This window comes from Lissotriton helveticus, chromosome 6, assembly GCF_964261635.1.
Source record: "Lissotriton helveticus chromosome 6, aLisHel1.1, whole genome shotgun sequence".
Classification (NCBI taxonomy): Eukaryota; Metazoa; Chordata; class Amphibia; order Caudata; family Salamandridae; genus Lissotriton; species Lissotriton helveticus.
The window spans coordinates 859,446,937-859,468,599 of NC_136067.1; positions in this window are offsets into that span (position 1 = coordinate 859,446,937).

Consider the following 21,663-nt stretch of genomic DNA (forward strand, 5'->3'; position numbering starts at 1 on the left):
ATTTACAAGCACCTCAGATTATCCCCAACGTTCATAGGCAGTAAAGGACAAAACAGAGTTGAATGGAGCAAGAAAAAAGAGGTGAGACCAGTTTGGAGAAACCCCACAGGTGTTGCATGCTACTTCAAATGGTCAGTCAGACTCTCCACTGAAATGTGTACAAATAGATTAGCTGGGGTATTTACCTTGTCCATGTGCTCATATAACCATCTGTCATCGCTTACATCAAACATTGGAAAAACGTTCGATGAGAACTGGAACCTTATCTAGATTTGATTTGAAATTTCTAAAACGTGCAAATTCCCAAGGGCGCCTTGCCGCTAGCATTATCCTACATCCAAATTAAATACCCTAAACAAGGGGTCAATAAGAGCTCTAGGGAAAGTGAGAACAGCCACGATTTTAAGTGCTTGCAAAAGTTGAGAAATTTAGTCTAAATTTTCACATGCATGGGCAGCCTGTTCCAGAGTTTACAAGTGGAATAGACAAAACTTTGGCTGCCCCATGAAGCTTTCCTGATTCTAGGAATGATCATTGATCTTAAGGAGGCGGATCGTAGCAGGCTTTTTGGGAAGTACCACCTGAATTTACTTTTTTGATACTCTGGCCCAGTTACATGCAAGGTGTTGTGTATCAAACATAGAGCCTTAAATGCAATTCTTTTCCTGACTGAGGGCCAATGAAGCTCTGCTAGGGCACTCAAAACAGATTTAATCTTGGGATTAGGCTGCAGGTCACATTCAACAGCATCTGGAGCTTGTTTAACAAACTCTGCTTAATGGTCAAAGGGCGTTACAATAGTCAAGTCTATATTGACTGCCAGAGTATGGTGGCCAGATAACAAGCAGTGAAATTGTGACACTGCCACTAGATTTTTTTGGGGGAGGAGGATTTATTTCATTCCTTTTGCAGGGGAAGACACAGTTTACATCAACTTACGTCCAGTGCTCCTCATGGAGACCATTGTAAAATGTCCTGGCTGGATACTGGGCCAGCAGCCTGTTCTTATAGCCTGGCCTGTGATGCACCCATGCTTAGGCATTACATTTCATGGCGCTTGAGTGACATTCAGAAGTGGTGTCACTTCATGGTCATCTACTCATCTCTATCACCCAGTGTGCTCCTGTGCAGTTGACTGTAAAGCACAGGGGTCCAGGCTGTCTGGCCTAATGGGTTGTTTCTGCAGAGTGAACAAAACAGGAGCAAGTCTGTAGAATGACTCGTCCATGGTCCCAGCAGTCCTGCTCTAGGACGGGGGGAGACCTCTGAGTCAGAACTAGGAGGTGGCAATTGCCCAGGCATAGTCCAGACAATCCTTGCTCCTGCACTGCCTGCTGGTTGCCCACATGGCTGGCTGCTGGGCTGTTGGCCTGCTGCGCCACTTCTGCTCCAGCCGCCCTACCCCTGTGCGTCCATATTAGAAGAAGCAGCCACCATGGTAAGTAAGTGGTGTAAGTATTTTTTATATTTACCTTACAAGTTCTAGGGTTGCCACCATTCTCACAGAAATGCATGCTGCTTAGTTATTGTTTTGAATTTCAGGAGCTGGTACGCATGGATATTTTGTCTCTGTTTAATGTAATTTGGATTAAAAAGGTTTTTTTCCAAGCAGTTTCATAGAGAAATGATAATGTACAAATGAACAGGAACAAGAATGAGAACAAACAAGATTACACTGACGTTATTGGCTGTAGCAGAGTGAGAGAGAAGGGACATGGATTTCATTTCTAGGTCGCTGGGGTCGGAGCTGTGGCCACTTGCTTTTCCTTGTACCCCCTCCCACTGCTTTTGTGACCCCTGGTCTCAGACGAGACAAAAGCTGTGCCATAATAGCTAAATACACACATTTTAATTTAGGTGGAGTTTTCTAATAATATATCTTTAAAAAATATGTTTTTACGTATTTAAATTAATTTAATGATTATTCAAAAAATAAGTCATTAGTTCAAAATTGCTACCAACATCTCTTCACATGTCTTGTGAATGTCTCTGACATTATAGCTGCGATCTCTGTATGATAAAGCATAGGGAAAGGTGTTAAAGTTTATTAAACTTTACAAAAACTAGAAAAATAATATTTTAATATAAAATGTTAATGTCATTTTTGTTCTATATTTATCTGAATTGTAGAGCAATATAAAAATGTTACAGCATTAATGTATTTATAATTTGCAATGTCATTAGTTTAAATATATTGAATTCAATAACAATTATTTTACTGAAGTTTTAATTATAAAGAAAAAGGAAAATAAATTGTTATTACCCATTAAAAAGTGTAAAACGTGATGTAGAGAATTAATTAAAAGTAGTAATTATAATTTAATACGCATGAATGTTACATTGCATTTTAAATTTAATGTTTCTTAAAATATGGTAATTTAATTATATTTTATAAAAAATAATTGTACACTCAATTTTACATTTAATAAACGTTCTTAAATATGTTGACTGAAATGAAAAAATGTTATATGCTAAAATAATTTTTTACTAGATTAAGGCCCTGATTATGATGTCAGGCAGACTTGCGTACGCCCGACACCGTAACCACCTGGAAACCGCAGTGACCATAGGTTAGCGGTTCCGACCTCGCAATTAGGATTCGACCGCCAATAGGGTGGTTGGAAACACTCATTTTGCTAGGACAGCTTGTGAGGCGGGTGATTAAGGCCCGCAGCACAAGCTGCCATAGCAAAATGGATATTTGTAAAACATCCCTGCACCATGTGGCAGTCACCTCACTATGCCTGCCACACAGTGCAGGGATGAATGGTGTCCCCAAGGCCCTATAGCGGAGGGTGAGGAGGGAAGCGGGCCCTTTATATATATATATATATTTTTTTTTTTTTGTTTTATTGCAGTTTTTCAAAAAATCATACAATGTAATCACTGTGCATACCATGCAGAGCATGTGAAGCAAGTGTTGACGGATAGCAAGTAAAGTCTTCTATAGCAGCATTAGCTCCTTAATCATAAAAAATAACACAACATCACAGGCTAAGATATCAAAAATCTTTTGGCATTCCTGAGCACCAGGAGCAGAAGCCTAATCCAGCAATCTTGTCTACATAAAATGCATTTCAGTCAGTGAGTTCAGGGTGGAGTAACAAATAAGAACAGAGTGGCCGCCAGACATTTTTGAGGCGGGAAGCGAGAGGCAGCATGGACGCATATACATTACTGGTTGAAGAAATCAAAACTCCTGCTTAGGGGTCCCACTGATACTTGGTCCTTTTAAACCAACAAAGAAGAAATTGGCACAGAAGCTGAAATATAAAAGATCATTTTGATTAAACTCAAATGAGTGAGACTACGTCACACAGAAGCCTTAGCAACTGTATGAGGCAGTCTGAGGAGTACAGAAAACTGGGGCTTTATATATATGCTTAGAGTTACATAGTAAGCATAAATGCAAGGGGCAGTCCTGGCTCAAGTAAGCATGCAAAATGACTAAGTTGGGCATACAAGATCTACTTGCTCAACAAAATGGGAGGAGAGTTACTTCTCCATACAGCAGCCTGACAGTTATACTAGAGAAGCAGGTGCATTCTACTAGATAGGCCCTTCTGGGCATGTGTGAAGTGGAGCATGCTGAATATAGTTTGTCTCTAGGCAGATTTCAAGAGCAGTTAACACTGAGGGAGGACAGAGCACATGGCGAGCACATGGCAAACAAAATGTCTGCCAGAAATACAAAATGGCTTTCAGCTCATGCTAACAAATCTGTCCAATATTTAACATGGTAGTGTCGCTGTACATCAGATCCCTCATCGAGGGCCCCACCAATGGCTGGGCAACTCTACCCCAATTTAAAGAAACCTGTTGCTTAGCCTGCAACAGTGTAATTGCAGTAAAGTGCCTCACCCCCGGACTCAACAGGAGTACATACCCTAGCAAAGCCAGCAAGGGTAGGTGGGGGAGTTCCTTCTCGACCATTTGTTCTAGATGCTCAAACACAGCCTCACAGAAAGCTAGAACAGCAGGGCAGTTAAATGCCAGATGAATAAAGTCAGCATGTGCCATCGCACACCTCTGGCAGTTATCTAGCCTCGTGCGATCCATCTTTGTGAGTAACACAGGGGTGACATAGATTCTATGTAGGTATTTGAAATGTAGAAGTTTATGTTTATAGTTCTTATATACTAAATGCGTATGCTCATAACAATAGGCCCATATCTTATCTGTCATAGGCTGCACTAGGTCTTCCTCCCAACCCGAGCGAGCGACGCCAACCTTCTTTTATCGGACTGCATGTACCTGACTATATATTCTGGAGGCTAAGGGGCATATGCACAAGGAGTTAACACCGCCTTAGCAGCACTTTTACGACTGTTTTGCTGCAAGATTTTGATTGCCTTATGTACAAGCTGCTGTTAACTTCTGTTAGCAGCAGTTTTCCTGCGAAAATGTTAATTCTAAGGATTGACACTTCTGTTAGCGATAGTGACATACAAGGGAGGCGTTGCCATGCAAAAAACATCAGCTAACCTCACTTTGCGATATTTACAAGGGGATTCCTGAACTTTGGAGGACCAAAAAAAACTGCAGTTAGAGGCCGTTTTTTAAGACCAGAACATAGCTGGTCTTAAAAATTGAGATAATACTTGGGGTCTCTTGACAGCAGGTTTTGGTGCTGGACAGCGCTGCAAGCAATGTTGCTATGCCGCCCTATAACAAAACTACAGGGCAGGAATGCACACCATCAATAAGATAGTGTGCATTCCTGGGTCTTAGGACTTGAGGCAGCTTTGGAAATTAAAGAGAATGTGCGTGTACTGTGCTGTTAAAAAGAAAGGAAAGGGTGAAGGAAGGAATACATTAAAGAAGGCAGCAACAAATGCAGGCAGGAAGGGGAGTACTGAAGTGAGGATATATATGAGCAATGGATGAAAGAAGGAGGAAAAAAGTAAAGAATGTGAAAGGAAGAAATGAAGGAATAGAGGGGGAAAGGAAGTGAATGATGTGTGATGAATGAAAGGAAAGAAGAAAGGAAAAGAGCAAGATACGCATAAGGATTGGTTGATGGTAAGAAAGGAAGAAAGTAAAAAAGAGGTCAAGGAAGGAGGAGGAAAACAAAGTAAGGAAAGATTGGAGGAAGAAGGATTAAATGCACCAAGGGAGGAAGTATGGAGAATGAATGAGGGTGTAAGGGAGCAAGAATGGAATGAGGGTATAAGCAAGCAAGAATGGAATGAGGGTGTAAAGAAGCAAGATGCAAGAGGGGAAGGAGGCATGGTTGGAGGTGCTGAGGAAGAGAAAAAGAGAAAAGATAAAGATGAGACAAAAGGAAAGAAAGGAGTTCAGGGGAATGAATATGAGTAAGAAAAGTACTGGATCAAGGAGGATCTGAGAGCATAATGACAGTGTAATATTGCATAGAAATAGAAAAACAAAAGATTGAAATACATTTGTGTCCTTAACATACCATGTATGTTTGTAAAGCACATATTCACCAAAGGGGGCCTTGACACTGAATTTAAAATGTTGTTAACCAGTTTAATGGCACACATTTTATCGACCTCGGAAATATGAAACACTGAGTTGCCGCACCAAGATTTAAATTTATGACCCTGAGAACAAAAACAGATTCCTGGAGTGGATATGAAGACATGTGCAAGAAGGAAAAACATAAACAGGAGAGTGAGGAAGGAGGAGAGGTCTGAAGGCAAAGATAGATACGGTAGACAAAGAATGTGAAGAGAAGTGAGGAAAGCAGAAACAGTGAGTGTTAGAATGGAGTGGAACAGTCGGCCCGCCCATAAAGGGCCCAACTATCCTGACACTGACTCACTCACTGACCGGACACACTACCGCTCCCCCCGCCCTCCACCCCTACAAACACACCCTGTACAGGGAGCTGGCTTCTCTCTACTGTGCAGTTCTGGGGTCAGAAGGGGTGAGCAGCAGCCTTGCCTAATATCAAAAATATGCAAAGTGATCACCGCTGATGGCGTCTACTCTGACGCCCTCTTTCACTATGCTAATCCTGCAGTGCATAAATAAGGTTTGTTAACAATTTAGGCCTAGAACTTCATACCTTACTGAGGTGAGCCCGAGCCGACAGCAACTGGCAGCGGGCCGTAACCTCATGGACTTTGTAACGATAATAAAGTTATTCTTTACTTCACAACATGCCTTAAGGATATTCTTTACAGATTTCCTCGACAAGATGAATGCTGGGCCGCAGTCTCTGGCTCAGCTGTATAATGTGCTGCCTCTGCATGATGCTCAGCAAGTTGATGCTGCCGTGACACTTCCCAGTCGTCAGGACCAACGACGCCGGGTATATACACAGGCAGTACAGTTACTGAGACCACCATCATTGCGCATGGAAGGCAAAGAGGGCGCACCTGCAAATAAACCCCTTAGGACATCACAATTATTGAAGTACTCACTGTATCACCAAAGTTAAGAAACTACTTCTATCGGAGCTTTTTACTTTATCGACTGTCTAAATGGAATTGAGCATGAACTGACCGTCGTTATCTGTGGGGTGTGGTGGCAAAGTAGTGAATGCGCGCGCATTACAATGTGAAAAAATTTGCGCACGCTGCTTGCCAACCCTCACAGATTTGATGAGCGTGCCCTGAAAACGAAACTGAATCCATCCTGTACTACTGATCTGTCCAGGCAGTCCGGCCCGCAACTGCGCAACAAATAGCCACTACTGCCCACTGCAGTGCACTGCTGGCAACCAAACATGATCGTGATGATCAAACCAGGGGATCAAAAAACAACCTCATCCTCATGATCAGAGTGACGTGACCATCAACATAAAAAAGTAAACCAGTAGTAGGCCTCACTAGGCTCACCTGCGCAGCTTTATTATTTTTTAATTCATTATTTGGCCACCGGCCCATACCGCCTATCCAAGACCATAATGTCACCAATCAACAATTATGATTTTAAAAAAACTAAACAGTAATCATGCGCCTGCGTGCCCCACGCCCTGCCCTGCATCACCTGCGCAGCTTGATTTATTTAAATCAGGATGATTCAGCCGCCGGCCGGGCCTACCCCAGGCCATCATGACCAGACGCCGGCCGGTAGACCAATCAAGATGATTTAAAAAAACCTGACCAGTAATCACCGTCACGGCGCCTACCTGGTTGCGGTCTGCAAGGCCCTGCCTCACTCACCCTCAACTGTTGAGCAGTCCGAGCTCCCAACTCAAACTACTTTTGAAAGGCGGCGGGCGTTGGTCGAGTACACCATCACTGGATACTCGGTGGCTGGTGAGGAGAGGTGCGGGTATGCTGGGGCGGGCAGGGAAAATGCGCATGCATTCAATTGCACAATCTGCGCACGCGTCCATGCCTCTGCCGCGCACAGCCCCAATCCCTCCCGCCCCCCAGCAAAGCCCTGCCCTGCCCTGCCCAACAACAACTACTAACTACAGTGTCCCGCCCACTGGGCCTGATCCGCGGCCGGGAAGAGAGCAGTAAGGAGGTAGGAGGAGGAAATTGAGAATCAAATCACTGGGAGTGAGTCAGTGTCAGTCACCGTGCGTCATGTCACCGTCAGCAGTAAGTGTTTACAATTTACTAACTGCATGCATCAGTCAACGTTGGTAACTTAAACTAACTAAGTATGGCACGGCACCACAGCAGTAGCACAGCACACGCTCTCTGTGTGCCAGTGCAACGCACGAGTCACAACTCTCATAAATCAATTACTAGGGCAGGACAGGTGCACTTAATGCCGCCTGACTGTAGACCCGGCCCTCATAATTAGGTGCCGGTGCTAAGCACCGGCAAGCTCCGGCTCAAATTAAGCCCTGGTCTTAGGAATGAAAAGTGTTGCAACACTGCGACAAGACAGCGTTGCAACACTTTTCACTACCCAAGATACGTCTGGAATCCTGACGTATCTGTCTGCGCTAAAGTCACGCATTGCTACAGTCGTGTCACAATGATGATGCAACTTGTATGGGGCCAGCCTATCCCTATGGCACTGCGTCACCCTTACGCAATGCTGTTTTCCTGCGATAGCAGCCGCAAAAAACATCACCACAGATGACCCCGGCAACTATCCCTAATGAGATGCAGAGTAGGTGTTCCCGTGCCAAAAGCAGCGACAACACTACTCCAGAACATTCTTAACGACCAGCCAGATCAGCAATTAAAAACCCAAAACAGGTGATAAGGCGTGTTAGCAGCAGGAAACTAACACCTGCTCTGACCTGGCGTAAACAACAGATGTCATGGAGCCACTGATCATGCACCTCGGAGCCCCAACAGGGCCACACCACCACTGCCACCACCCCCAGGACCCCCATCCCCCCGGGCACACCCCTGGCACCCCCAAGGCAAAGACATGCACATCAACTGCACGAAATCATGTACCAAAGTATCCGCCTGATGTCGTGCATGTGTCGTCACAAAAATGAGCATCACACATTCACCTTCGAATTACCACTCGAAAATTATTCAAATAAACACAGAACAGAAATGAAGACACATGGCTGCTCTCCTCGGGACAATCGGAAGGTCACAGCCTGCAAGAGAAAAATACGGATAAGAAGGTGTGTCATGTGCTCATCAAAGGACAGAGAGAGAGAAGAGAGAGAGAGAGATACAGAGAGATTGAAAGAGAAGGAGAGAGAGAGAAGGGCTGAAAGAGAGGGGAGAGAGAGAAAGCCTGGAAGAGAGGGAGGGAGAGAGGAAGACAGAAAGAGAGGATGGGAGAGAGGAAAACAGAAAGAGAGGGAGAGAGAGAGAGGAAGACAGAAAGAGAGGGAAAGAGAGAGAAAGATGGAAAGTGGGAGAGAGAGAGGAAGACAGAAAGAGAGGGGGAGAGAGAGAAAGACGGAAGGACAGGGGGAGAGAGAGAAAGACGGAAAGACAGAAAGAGAGGGAGGGAGAGAGGAAGACAGAAAGAGGGAGAGAGAGAGGAAGATGGAAAGAGAGGGGGTGAGAAACTCAGAGGAAAGAAGGGAGGGACAAGGAGAGACCGTGCACCCAGGCTTCACTGCTCACCTGCTGCCACCGGTGTGTCTCCAACCACGTGCCGGTATGTAGTGCAGTTCACCAGGTCCCACATCTGAAACAGATCCCTCATCTGAAACAGAGTTCAGATGCATGAATGGCAAAGTACATACAATTGCACACGCCATCATCGCCAGCCCACCCCTGCGCACTGAGGCAGCTGCAGCCCAGCCCCTCCCACCACCCCGCGGTTCATACCCACCCCTGCGCACCCAGGCCTTACTGCTCACCTTCCACCAACGGCGTGTCGCTAAGAGGGCCTATCACGTGCCGGTGCAAACCCCGAACCCAGGGCCCATGAACATGGCATCCTCCACATCATGCATCCCCCCCCGCGGGCCACCAGGTCTCACATTTGATTCTGGGTTTGATTTTGCTATGGCAGAGTACATGCCAGTGTACAGGGCATCATTGCAGGCTGCACACCCGCACAGCCCTTGAGGTGCCACTAACTCTGTGACCCGCGAGGCCACGCCACTGCTGGCTCAGGCCTACACTGCGGTCTAGCAGGGCTCAAAATGATCGTCACCAGTCCAGACTGCCAGGACAGGCATCATCACAGGCTGCACACCCACTCAGCACTTAAGGTGCCCCTACCTCAGTGCACCGAAAGTCACCGTCCCGTGGTGGTGTGCCTGTGCCAGCCACAGTATATCCAGTGCCACAAATCTGTGCCCTGTAAGTCATGGACCCCCTATGATTGAGTATCGTGGTGCGGACGACAGTATGTCACCTCCGGTCATGGGGAATGTGATGTTGCAGGGCCCTAGGCCATCATGCCTACATTGACACCACACAGATGCACCCAGTTAGAGAGTGGAAATGGCGTCGAGCACGTGTGCCTGGCCCTTTTTATTGGCAGGGTTACATGTCTTGTGACGCGTGTGCTGGATGGGTGTGGTGTGGGTGTAAATCAGATGTGAGGGAGTGGCTGTGGCATGCTGACAACTAGACCTGTGATCTACAGATCACAACCTGGAAGACCTGGCACATGTAGCATTGTTCTCCCCCTGTGTGCATAAGCAGAGTGGGTTGGCCTGGCGTATGCCAGTCCAGTGTAAGGGTGTGAACAATGACCTGGGGCTCTGGGCATGCTTCCATACTGGGCTGGACAAGGTAAGTAACTAATGTGTGTGTCCCTGTTGTTGTGTTGGCGCCACCCGAACCGCATTCGGCAATGTGTCACCCTGTGCTCCAAGTTCAACGACATGAGCAACATGGACGTAAGGGGGAATCACTGAGCCTACATTCATCCATACTTTGTAGTTCTGAAAATTCTGGACTCGTGAATAAAACTTCGTCGTAGCACGACAATTTTTATATCAAAAGACCGAAAATGGCTAGTACACTATGTACAAGCATTTTCGTCATATTCGAGTGACGATTTCACCTCGAAATCGTCATTTTCGTCTTGAACCCTTGGCTTCCATTTTGTGTACGGTAGCCATTTTGTGGGTTGCCCTGACATAGGCTTATAATACAGCTAAATTCGATATCAAGGGACACGTACACCTTGATTGACTTTTCTCTGACCTGGGCAAGCTGAAACCTTTGCCTCAGGCCGAACCTGTTTGGTCAGTTCCTCTCCCAGTAGCCGAATGAGATAGCATCAAGGCACAACAGGCCATAAACCCATTTCATCGCACACACCCTGCCGACTCTTGCTCACACCTGTCCCTGCTCTTTTCTCTCTCACTTGCTTTATGATGGGGAGGTGCCCGTTTTTATTGGGGGTCCACCGATATCTGATGAGAATGTTGGGCCTTGCCGGGTAATTTGTTGTGGGCTGGACAAACAGAAATGTGGGCTGTCATCATGACTCTGCTTTTCCTTTGTAGCGAAAATATTTGAATGGTATACTGTTAATCCAAGAATGTTTGCCTGAAGCACAATATTTCGTATCAAAAGAGAAGCCTGACTTTGTAAGATTGAGCAGTCTCCTGAGAATATACATCCTGTGCTGTTGTACTTCTAGGACACCTGTTACCTTGGTTGCAGCCAATAAAATCGATCCTTGACCTCACCTAGAAGACTCTGAGTTTCTGTGGTCTGAATCAGGAAAGTACTCGAGGTCTTTGGGTGTGTTCCCTGACACCACTGGGTTACCGGTTCGGTACCGGTTCTGGAAAACCCAGTACCTCAGTTGGCGCCCAACATGGGGCGATACCAGCGGTACCGGTCCAGCCAGAGGTTCGTGAGGAGCTTCGTGTGAAAATTCTGGAGGAAGGCCAACCACTTCATCGACCCCTGCATGTCGACGTGGTCCGAAAGTCTTTGCTGCAGGTTCCCCGCTTCCCGACGGCTACAAAGGACTGCTGCCCTGGCTATCGCCCTGATTTGGACCCTTGAATTTTGGTAGAGCGAAACGATAAGACGAGTCTTCTGGTGACGTCATCGATATCTCAGTTAAGTATAAGTGGAGCGTCTCCCAGTCCTTAGTTGGTTTTAGTTTGGGTATCCCCTTGGGATCACTTTGTTTGAAACTTGCAAGTGCCGAAACCGAAGGACTCGTGTATTCACGAGAAATATCGTAATCGATAATCCTTTGAAGTTTGAAGCTAGACTAGAGAGCGAAGATGCCTGGTCTTAGCAGACTTGGAAATTTGTTTTGTCTTGGTTGTAGTAAAAGGGATTCCCAATTGGAGGACTCGTGTCCGGTTCCTCCGATTGGAACTCCAACATATGAATTGTATGTGAAACATGGAGTAGGCCCCATCACATATAATGAAGTGTGGATCAAATACACCAGAAAAGATGGTGTTTTAAAATGGCCCCAATATGGTAGCTTTGACACGGAAATCTTAGACAATCTCGAAGTTAAACTTTTCAAGAAGAAAGCCCGGCCGGCGATGTTTGACTCTTTCCGCCTATGGCGTAAGGAAGCCAAACAGAAGGAAATTAAATTAGCGAAGAAAAATAAGAGAGAAAGGGGTATTTCGATAATGCAAGCTGCTATGTAGTTTAAAGACAATGAAGAAGAACAGATGAGTGAGCAGTTGCACAGGCAACGTAAAATGGTGATAGATAAATGCTATCCAGTTTTGCCGTCTCTTCAGCAAGATGCAGCAAAAGAGCTTGAAAAAGATCCGTTAATATCGCATTTGTTAAGTTCGCCACCCCCCTATGCGCAAAATGCTACTGCACCTCCGCAACCTTTAGTTGCGCAACCTGTGATTGCATTGCCTCCTGTTCCTCCACAGCACCCACCAGCTACTCTTCAGCTGGTTTCTGCCCCTCTGGTGCAGCCTCCTCAAGGCCCACCGATCACATCTGCTTCACCTGTGCTTTCTACGACTTTGCCTAGTACACCTTCTATCTCTCCTAATGCTCCCTCTACTATTGCCTCTGCTCCTGCCTTATCTCACCCGGTTTTTCCACCCGTTCTTCCGTCAGTTTCCCCTTCCGTTCGACAGAGAATGGCCAACACTGTTACTAATCTTTTCTCACCTTTCTTCGGGTCGCCTAATACGACCCCTAACACGGAACGAAGACAGTTGCGGAGTCAACTGCCTGACTATCGAGAGAGAGATTTACTGAATCGTTTAGCGCATAAATGGGTTATCGACGCTGTAAGGTATGATGTAGAGTCTGTCATGGAAGTCTTCCGTCAATGGGAAGCACCGAAGCAGAGATATGTTTTTGAACAAATGTGTGTTTTTCTCTGTGAAGATTTGGAAGACAACCATCTGGAATACAACCCGCCCGAGTTGTGTCGTGTGCGGTTCGAGTTCGCTGAGGGCATGATCGTAGGTCCCGATGTCGAGAGAGCGGTTGAGACATTGTTGTCGTATCGGAGTAAGGGGGGCACTTCTCGATCACTATTTGAGCGTGACGCATCCGGTAGGAAAAAGGCGCGATAGTACCCCATGAGAGAAGTCCCTCCAGTATGGAAGGAAGAAGTAGCAGCTGGTCCTAGTAATGTTCCACCACTTGTGCCAGCACATTTTCAGCGTGTGTGGGTACATGTTCCTTGGAAGCGAGCTGAAGTTTTGGCCCTTAAACAGACATTGCCTGATCCCCGTAAAAATCCCGCAGGGTATTACAAAGAGTTGTCACAGACTGCTGGGTCATGTATCATGAATTTAGCAGACATAGACATGTTGTTTGGGAACGTTGTTCCACAGCCTCTATGGAGAAAGATTTGTCATGCAGATCATGATCAGGAGTTAGGTGACTCATTGGCTAATATTACTGCTGCAGATGGCCGACAAGTTGGTGGTGCTAAGCCTGAGCCTTTAGTAGCTGAACTTCCTGGTAACATAATTGATTACATGAAAACGATAATGCCTGCGATGCGTGTAAACTGGGATAAGTTGTCTGCATGTAAGCAGAAGAAAGATGAAACGGTGTCTGATTTCTTCACCAGGTTTGAAGAAACGTTTGTCAACCACAGTGGTCAAGATATGAGCACAGAAGGTGGTCAGCGTTTGTTCGTCGATAAATTCGTGCACGATCTGCTCCCGGAGTTGTGTAAGAAGTTAAAAGATTCAGAGAGTTCATGGGCAGTTTCCTCTTCAGCACAGATATTGGCTACTGCACAATATTACGAAAATCGAGAAAAAGACGAGAAAGATAGAGCAGAAAAGAAAACTAAGGAGCTGAAAACGAAGGTTTTGTTACAGCAAGAATATCCGCCACGTGGTGGTGGTGGCCAGAATAATGGTGCTCAGAGTAACTATCAGAATAATTATCAGCAGCCTCAACAGTATCAGAGGAACTCGCAAAGAGTCGAGTATACTCTGCCACGTGCTCCTGTAGGCCCCAACCAGTGTTCGTATTGCAAGGAAGAGGGTCATTTTAAGTATAGCTGCCCCCATTCTGTTACAGCGCGCGAATGGTGTTTCGAACACAAGAGGTAGAGGTGTTCAGCAAGCGCCTAGAGGTAGAGGACGTGGAAACGTCCCCCAGAACGCACGTCCCCTTCCACCTCAAAATTCTATGAATAGGTTCGATCAGCAGAATAACGCATCTGGTAGGACAGCTCAGTACTATGCTGATGATTACTATACAGAAGATGAGCATTGGGAAGGTAGTGATTACTAGGACAGCCATAGACAAAGAGAGGGAGTTGTTTCAGTTCCAGTAGATCAGAGTGGACCATACGTCGAGGTGATTACATCAGGTGTGTCAGAGCCTTTTCTGTTGGATACTGGTGCTACAAAGAGTTCTATTATGCACTCGCGTACCAACGTTCTGGATGCTACGCAGAACGGTTTTCGAGCTGGTCACAGTACGGAGACAGCTCTCCTATTTATGGTTGAGCATTTGAGGGCAGTGCTTGACGCAGGTCAAACGGCGGCGCTTGTTTTGTTAGATCTGAGCGCCGCCTTTGACACTGTCTCGCATGTGATCCTCCTGCAGCGCCTCGAGGAGGCAGGCGTGGCCGGCATTGCACTCCAGTGGTTTCGGTCATTTCTAGCGGATCGGTCCTTCTGTGTGGCCGCCCCGCCCTACCAGTCCAAATTTCATCCTCTGTCTCTTGGGGTCCCGCAGGGTTCCTCGCTGAGTCCCACGCTGTTCAATCTCTACGTGAGGCCGCTGGCTGAGGTCATGAAGCTCTGCGGTTTGACCATGGTGTCATACACAGATGATACTCAGCTAGCGGTCACGATCAGCGGGGACCCCGAGGTGGAGGCCCCAAGATTCAGGGATGGACTTCAGGCGGTGGCCAGTTGGATGACGTCCAACTGTCTCCAACTGAATGCCAAAAAAACAGAGGTGATGATCTTTGGCAAGCGGACGGATCTCTGGGGAGATTCTTGGTGGCCTTCGGAGCTGGGTCCCACCCCCACTCCGGTTTCGGAGACAAAAAATCTGGGGGTGTGGTTGGACCCCTCACTCAGTTTTTTCGGCCATACCAAAAAGTTGGCGGCTTCCTGCTTTGGCATTTTGCGTAACTTAAGACCTGCACTCAAATATTTTGATGCAGCGACGCGCCAACTCGTGATCCAGGCGACGGTATTGGCTCGGCTAGATTACGCCAGCTCCCTTTTTATAGGGTTAAATCAGGCCGAGCTGACGCGTCTCCAGCGAGTGCAAAATGCAGCCGCTAGAGCAGTTGTAGGCCTTCCTAGGTTTTGCTCGGTCTCCGGCACCTTGCATGCTCTACACTGGCTGCCTGTCAGGCAACGGATACATTTCAAAGTGCTTTGTCTGGCCTTTAAGATCTTAAAAGGCCCCTCTGCTCCAATACTGCATCACCTTTTGCGTCCCTATATCCCTGGCCGTTCCCTTCGCTCCTCAGACCAAGAATTGGCACTAGCCTCACGCTTCAATCGTAGTCGAGCTGGGGGGCGCTCCTTTAAGGTGCGGGCAGCCGCTCTGTGGAACGCCTTGCCCCTGGAGATCCGGACCGTTGTTGACCTGGTTTCTTTTCGCAGGGCCGTTAAGACTTTTTTGTTTCCGCTGTAACTCTAATTTTTTATTAAAATTCTGCCCTTCGTTATGTTGTGTGGCTACCTTGTCGGGCGCCGGGACGCTCCTTCGCTGGAGCAGCTGAGCGCATTACAAATGCCATTAACATAACATAACATAACATAACATAACTCCAAACTCCCTGGCGCACTTTTGTCTGGCGAAATGAATGTTTCTGTAGGTTTTTCTGGCGCCCCAGTTAAAAATCCGATTTCTGACCCTATGTCTCTTTCTGTTGGTCCTTGTGAATAAGAAGCACCCCTTATTCTGACAACAGGTTGTGGTGAAAACCTGTTGGGATTGGATCTGTTAAAAAGATTGTATGCGACTTTGTACTGTTCTCCTTCGGGAGTACAAGTTACTTTAGGTAAGAAAGTGGTTTCTCCAATGTATCTGTCAAGGGATAAACTTCCAACAGAATTGTCGTTTCTGCCTGAGATTCTTTGGGCTACTGGTCCTAATGATGTGGGTCTTTTAGAAATACCACCATATGTTGTAACATTGAGAGCCAATGTTAAAATGCCACGAATTCCCCAATATAGAATTTCTAGTGAAGGTGAAAAAGCTTTTCTAGCAATCATTTACGATCTAATTGAAAAAGATGTCATTGAAGAGACAAGAGGCAACGTTTGCAATAGTCCTGTTCTGCCTGTTTTAAAATGAATTGATCCTTCCCAGCCACCCGTTTACAGATTTGTGATTGATCTTAGAGAGGTCAATAAAATAGTTGTACCACAATTTCCAGTTGTCCCCGACATTACTGCCCTATTGACTATGATTCCAGGTTCTGCAACGTGGTTTTCGGTGATTGACTTGAAGAACGCTTTCTTCAGCATCCCGATTGCTGAGGAGAACAGGGATATTTTTGGCTTCAGTTTAGGAGGACGAAGCTTCTGCTTTAAACAAGCTCCACAGGGCTACTGTGAAAGTCCATCAATATATAGTCAAGCTTTAAAAACACAGCTTGATATGATTGTTTTACCTGAAGGTGCTACTCTTGTACAGTACGTTGATGATTTGCTTGTTGCTGCAGATACTGAGGAAATATGTAAAGAAGCCACGTTGTCATTGTTGCGTCATTTGTGTGATTTGCACCACAAAGTGTCTCTCTCAAAATTGCAATATTGTCGGCAAGAAGTGACCTACTTAGGTCATCTCTTATCGAAGGAGGGAAGGAAACTGACCCCAGAAAGAATTCAGGCAATAGCGAAATTGAGTGTGCCAAGAACACAGAGAGAAGTACGTGCTTTCTTGGGCATTACCTCATATTGCAGGCAATGGATACCAAATTTTTCATTATTAGCCAAACCTTTGGTGGCATTAACGTGTAAAGATACACCCAATCCCATTCCTTGGTCTGAAGAGTGTCAGGAAAGTTTTTCTGAATTGCGCACAGCATTATGTTCGGCTCCTGTGTTGGGTACCCCCAACTACAGTAAGCCCTTTACATTGTATGTCCATGAGAAACAAGGTTGTGCATTGTCAGTTTTGACTCAGCTGTTTGGAGACAAGCAGCGTCCATGTGCATATTTTTCGGCGACTTTGGATCCGGTAGCTAAAGCATTGCTGAGTTGTTTAAGAGCAACAGCGGCAGCAGCTGTTTCTATTCGACAGTCTGCTGGTCTAATGATGAATAATATGCTAGTTGTGATGGTTCCACATGCAGTGGACACGTTGTTAAACAGAACCAAGACACAGCACTTAACTAGTGCTCGATTGTCAGGTTACGAATTAACCTTGTTAGCAAGTCATGTGCACATAAAAAGATGCAACACTCTCAACCCAGCTACGTTGTTGCCAATTGTAGAAGAGTTAGATGATTCAGAACAGCATGATTGTTTTCTTAGAACAGAAGAAGTAACGAAAGGGAGAATAGACATCCAGGACACTCCTCTTGCAAAGTGTGATGGTACCTTATGGGTGGATGGTTCATGCTTCAAGCTTCCGAATGGTGACACGACTGCAGCATATGCTGTCACGACTTTGCATACAATTGTTGAAGCTGCACGTATTCCACATAATTCAGCTCAAGCAGCAGAATTGATTGCACTTACAAGAGCATGTGTGTTGTCTAAAGGAATGAAAGTGACTATCTATACCGATAGTCAGTATGCGTTTGGTGTGGCTCACAGTTTTGGACGATTGTGAAAAGAACGTGGGTTCCTGACTTCGCATGGAGCTAAGATTCAGCATGGTCAGTTGGTGAATGAGCTCCTTGAATCACTGACCTTGCCTCTGCAAGTGGCGATTGTGAAATGTAGTGCTCACAAGAAGGTGACTGATGATGTTGGTTGTGGAAATGCATTTGCTGACGAAATCGCGAAAGAAACTGCAAGGAATGTAATGAGCCGAATGTATGTTGCAGGCCCTGCAAGATGGGTTGGTGATGTTGGAATGTGTGAAGACACGATAGAGAGTGTGAAGTCTATTCAAGCTGAGGCTACAGAGAAAGAGTTGAACATGTGGAGAGAAAGTACGGGTAGAATGGATGCAAATGGTTGTTGGGTTGAATTGTCAGAGCATCAGAGATGGTTGTTACCCGATGCATATGTGCTTGCAGTGGTTACAATGGCTCATGGAATGGCTCATATAAGCATGAAAGGGATTTGCAAGTTGTTGGCTCCAGTATGGCAAAATTCAGGAATTCCCAAGTGTGCAGAAAATGTCGTCAAGAATTGCATGGTGTGTCTGAAACACAATCCTGGTAGGGGAACCCCAACTCCAGCTGGTCATTTTGCACCTCCTACGTATCCGTTTGAGGTTTTGCAGCTAGATTTCATCCATATGGAGAGGTGCAACAATTTAAAATACGTACTCGTTGTTGTTTGTGCCTTTTCAAGATGGGTGGAAGCCTACCCCCTAAAAGACAACACTGCCTTATCCACAGCTAAAGCCCTTGTGAAATAGTACTTCCCCAGATTCGGAATGCCTAGAATGGTCTGGAGTGACAATGGGAGTGAATTTGTGGGTCGTGTGATGAAGAGAGTATGTGAAGGGCTAGGCATTCAGCAAAAGTTCCACGCTGCAAATCACCCCCAATCAGCTGGATTAGTAGAATGTTACAACGGCACTTTAAAACTTAAACTGGCCAAAATCCAAGCGAGCTCTGGTCTTAAATGGCCTGACACTCTACCCTTAGCACTCCTATCCACTAGAATGACTGTGCATTCGCGAGTGGGACTTAGTCCCTACGAAATAGTTTTCGGCCGCCCGGCCAACATATGGGGAGTGCCAAGGCCCACAAAGTTCAGCGAAGTTGAACACCCTGTTTTGCTTGATTATTTGTACGAATTGACAGCTAAATTGCGTGTTTTACACCAACAGTTCCATGACACCCTGCCTCCGGTCTCTGAAACTCCAGGTCATCAGATCGACCCTGGATCTTGGATTCTCGTGAAGAATTTCCAGCGAACCAAGAACGACCAGCCAAGGTGGACCGGACCGCACCTCATTCTTCTTTCCGCAAGATCAGCTGTTCGAGTGGAGGGGAAGAAAAACTGGATCCACGGGATCCACTGCAAGCAGATCCCTCTGCCTCTGCCATATGACCGGTGGGTCCAGGAGGGTGTCGCCGACTCAGAGACTGAAACCGTGCCACGTTTTCTGCCTTTCAGTGATGCACGTGTAAAAGGAACACTTACTGAAAAAGAGAGCGACAACATTTTGCAACCAGCTGCATTGCCGTCAGTTCCATTGGACACTACAGAGCCTGAACTCCTGTTTCAGGACCAGACAGTACCTGGGAAAAAGCGCTATAATTTGAGGCCGAGACCTATGGACAAATAAATTCTTTTTTCCCTACTATTTTTGAAAAGTGCAGCTCTCCCATCTGAGAAACTTGCTTATTTTTGTTTTTCGAACCGCCATCCGGGTTCCGCTGCTAGGGCCGCGATTGCCCAAAGTCTTTGGGGTGCAGCTGACGACGTTAGGTCGACAGTTCTGGTTGGTCCAAGGGAGTTGCCCTAGACTGACAGAAGCATTCCTTAGCAGAAACAACCTCCCATCGCGGGCAGCACTTTAGAGAGGATGGAGTTTTTCGAGATGGAGAGACCTGCCAAAACTGTGAACTTTAAAAACCGAATATGTAACATAATGACAAAGAAAAGCTTTTTGATATTGTGCATTTTCATGTTATTCAGTGTGATGATATTTTTAATAAGTTATGTTTTATTCTCTTTTCGAGTAACATTCGCACCCACTACATCGCCTATACCTTCTCCTTCCACTGTCTCCCCACACTCTTTTCAACCCCTTCCTGAACACGAATCCGCTAGGAGATTAGAGTTTATTAATAACTCCTTTGTTCAGCTTTTGCACCAACACCAACTAGTAATGAACACGACTAACTGTTGGGTGTGTGGTCTTATGCCTCACACAACGGATAAAGGTATCCCTTATCTGGTCCTGCCTTTCAGCCACAATGGTTCTGTGTGGGCATACAGAACAATGTTCATATATGCACATGAAGTCTGCCCCCTACGTTCTGTGGAAGACAATCCTAAGAATAGTGCTCTAGTTAAGGGTATAGTAGACATGATTAGAGAAGACATTTCCTACGAGACTATCCCTAGAGATGAGACACTAGTATACATAGGATGGAACGTAATTGGAGCTACTCTGAGTGAGAAACAGCAAGCTAAGAGTTCTTCCCCGATTTGGATTGTACCCCATCAGGGTCACCTGTGTCTGCAAGGTACTGGCAAGAATCCCAGAGCTCAGCTAGGGAAACGCATCTGCACTAAAACGTATGTTTTTGCAGCCCAGACTTCCCCTTCGTTTTTAGCAGCTAAGGGTACCTATTTCATCTGCCATGATAGAGCCTATACATGGTTTCCCCCTGACTTTTCGGGCTCATGTTTTGTTTTGTTCCTATTGCCTCCCACCTACACAGCAGCGGCAGATTACCACAAGACAAGGATAGTTAGAGGTGTCTTGAGCAAAGAAGACACTGCAGGACAAGAATTTGGGGACTTCGTAAAGGGTTTTCTGCCGTTCTGGGGACCGATGGCTAACTGCAGGAGCATATGGCAATTGACAAGGGTGGTTGAATCCACCGTGATTGAAACTGCTGGTGCCCTTAGTAACTTGACTGCTGAGCTCCAGTCGGATCGTCTTATGACCCTTCAGAACAGGGTCGCATTAGATGTCATACTTGCAGACCGAGGTGGGGTATGTAGATTGATCCAATCGAGTTGCTGTGTTTTCATTCCAGATAACGCTCCAACGGTGTACCAGGCCATCTCTAAACTGCATAAGATTTCCGAATCTATTCATGTGGATAAAGGAGATTGGTCATTAATGGGATGGTTCTGGGAACTGATATCCGCCTGGGGATGGAAAATTCTGATGGTCATTGCGATGGTCTTAGCCATTCTTTTTCTGTTCTGTCTGTGCGTGCAGTGCGCTCCTGCAGTATGTGGCCTCTGTGCTACATCATGTGTAAGGAAACCTGTATCAAGAGACGAGCTAAGTACTAGAATGATGTTACAGCAACATCTCAATGACTTTAGGAATATAGACCTGGACTCAGATTAGCATGAGATTAGGTTAAATTGCCTATGTAAGGGCAAAAGGAGGGTTTGTAGTTCTGAAAATTCTGGACTCGTGAATAAAACTTCGTCGTAGCATGACGATTTTTATATCAAAAGACCGAAAATGGCTAGTACACTATGTACAAGCATTTTCGTCATATTCGAGTGACGATTTCACCTCGAAATCGTCATTTTCGTCTTGAACCCTTGGCTTCCATTTTGTGTACGGCAGCCATTTTGTGGGTTGCCCTGACATGGGCTTATAATACAGCTAAATTCGATATCAAAGGACACGTACACCTTGATTGACTTTTCTCTGACCTGGGCAAGCTGAAACCTTTGCCTCAGGCCGAACCTGTTTGGTCAGTTCCTCTCCCAGTAGCCGAATGAGATAGCATCAAGGCACAACAGGCCATAAACCCATTTCATCGCACACACCCTGCCGACTCTTGCTCACACCTGTCCCTGCTCTTTTCTCTCTCACTTGCTTTATGATGGGGAGGTGCCCGTTTTTATTGGGGGTCCACCGATATCTGATGAGAATGTTGGGCCTTGCCGGGTAATTTGTTGTGGGCTGGACAAACAGAAATGTGGGCTGTCATCATGACTCTGCTTTTCCTTTGTAGCGAAAATATTTGAATGGTATACTGAAAATCCAAGAATGTTTGCCTGAAGCACAATATTTCGTATAAAAAGAGAAGCCTGACTTTGTAAGATTGAGCAGTCTCCTGAGA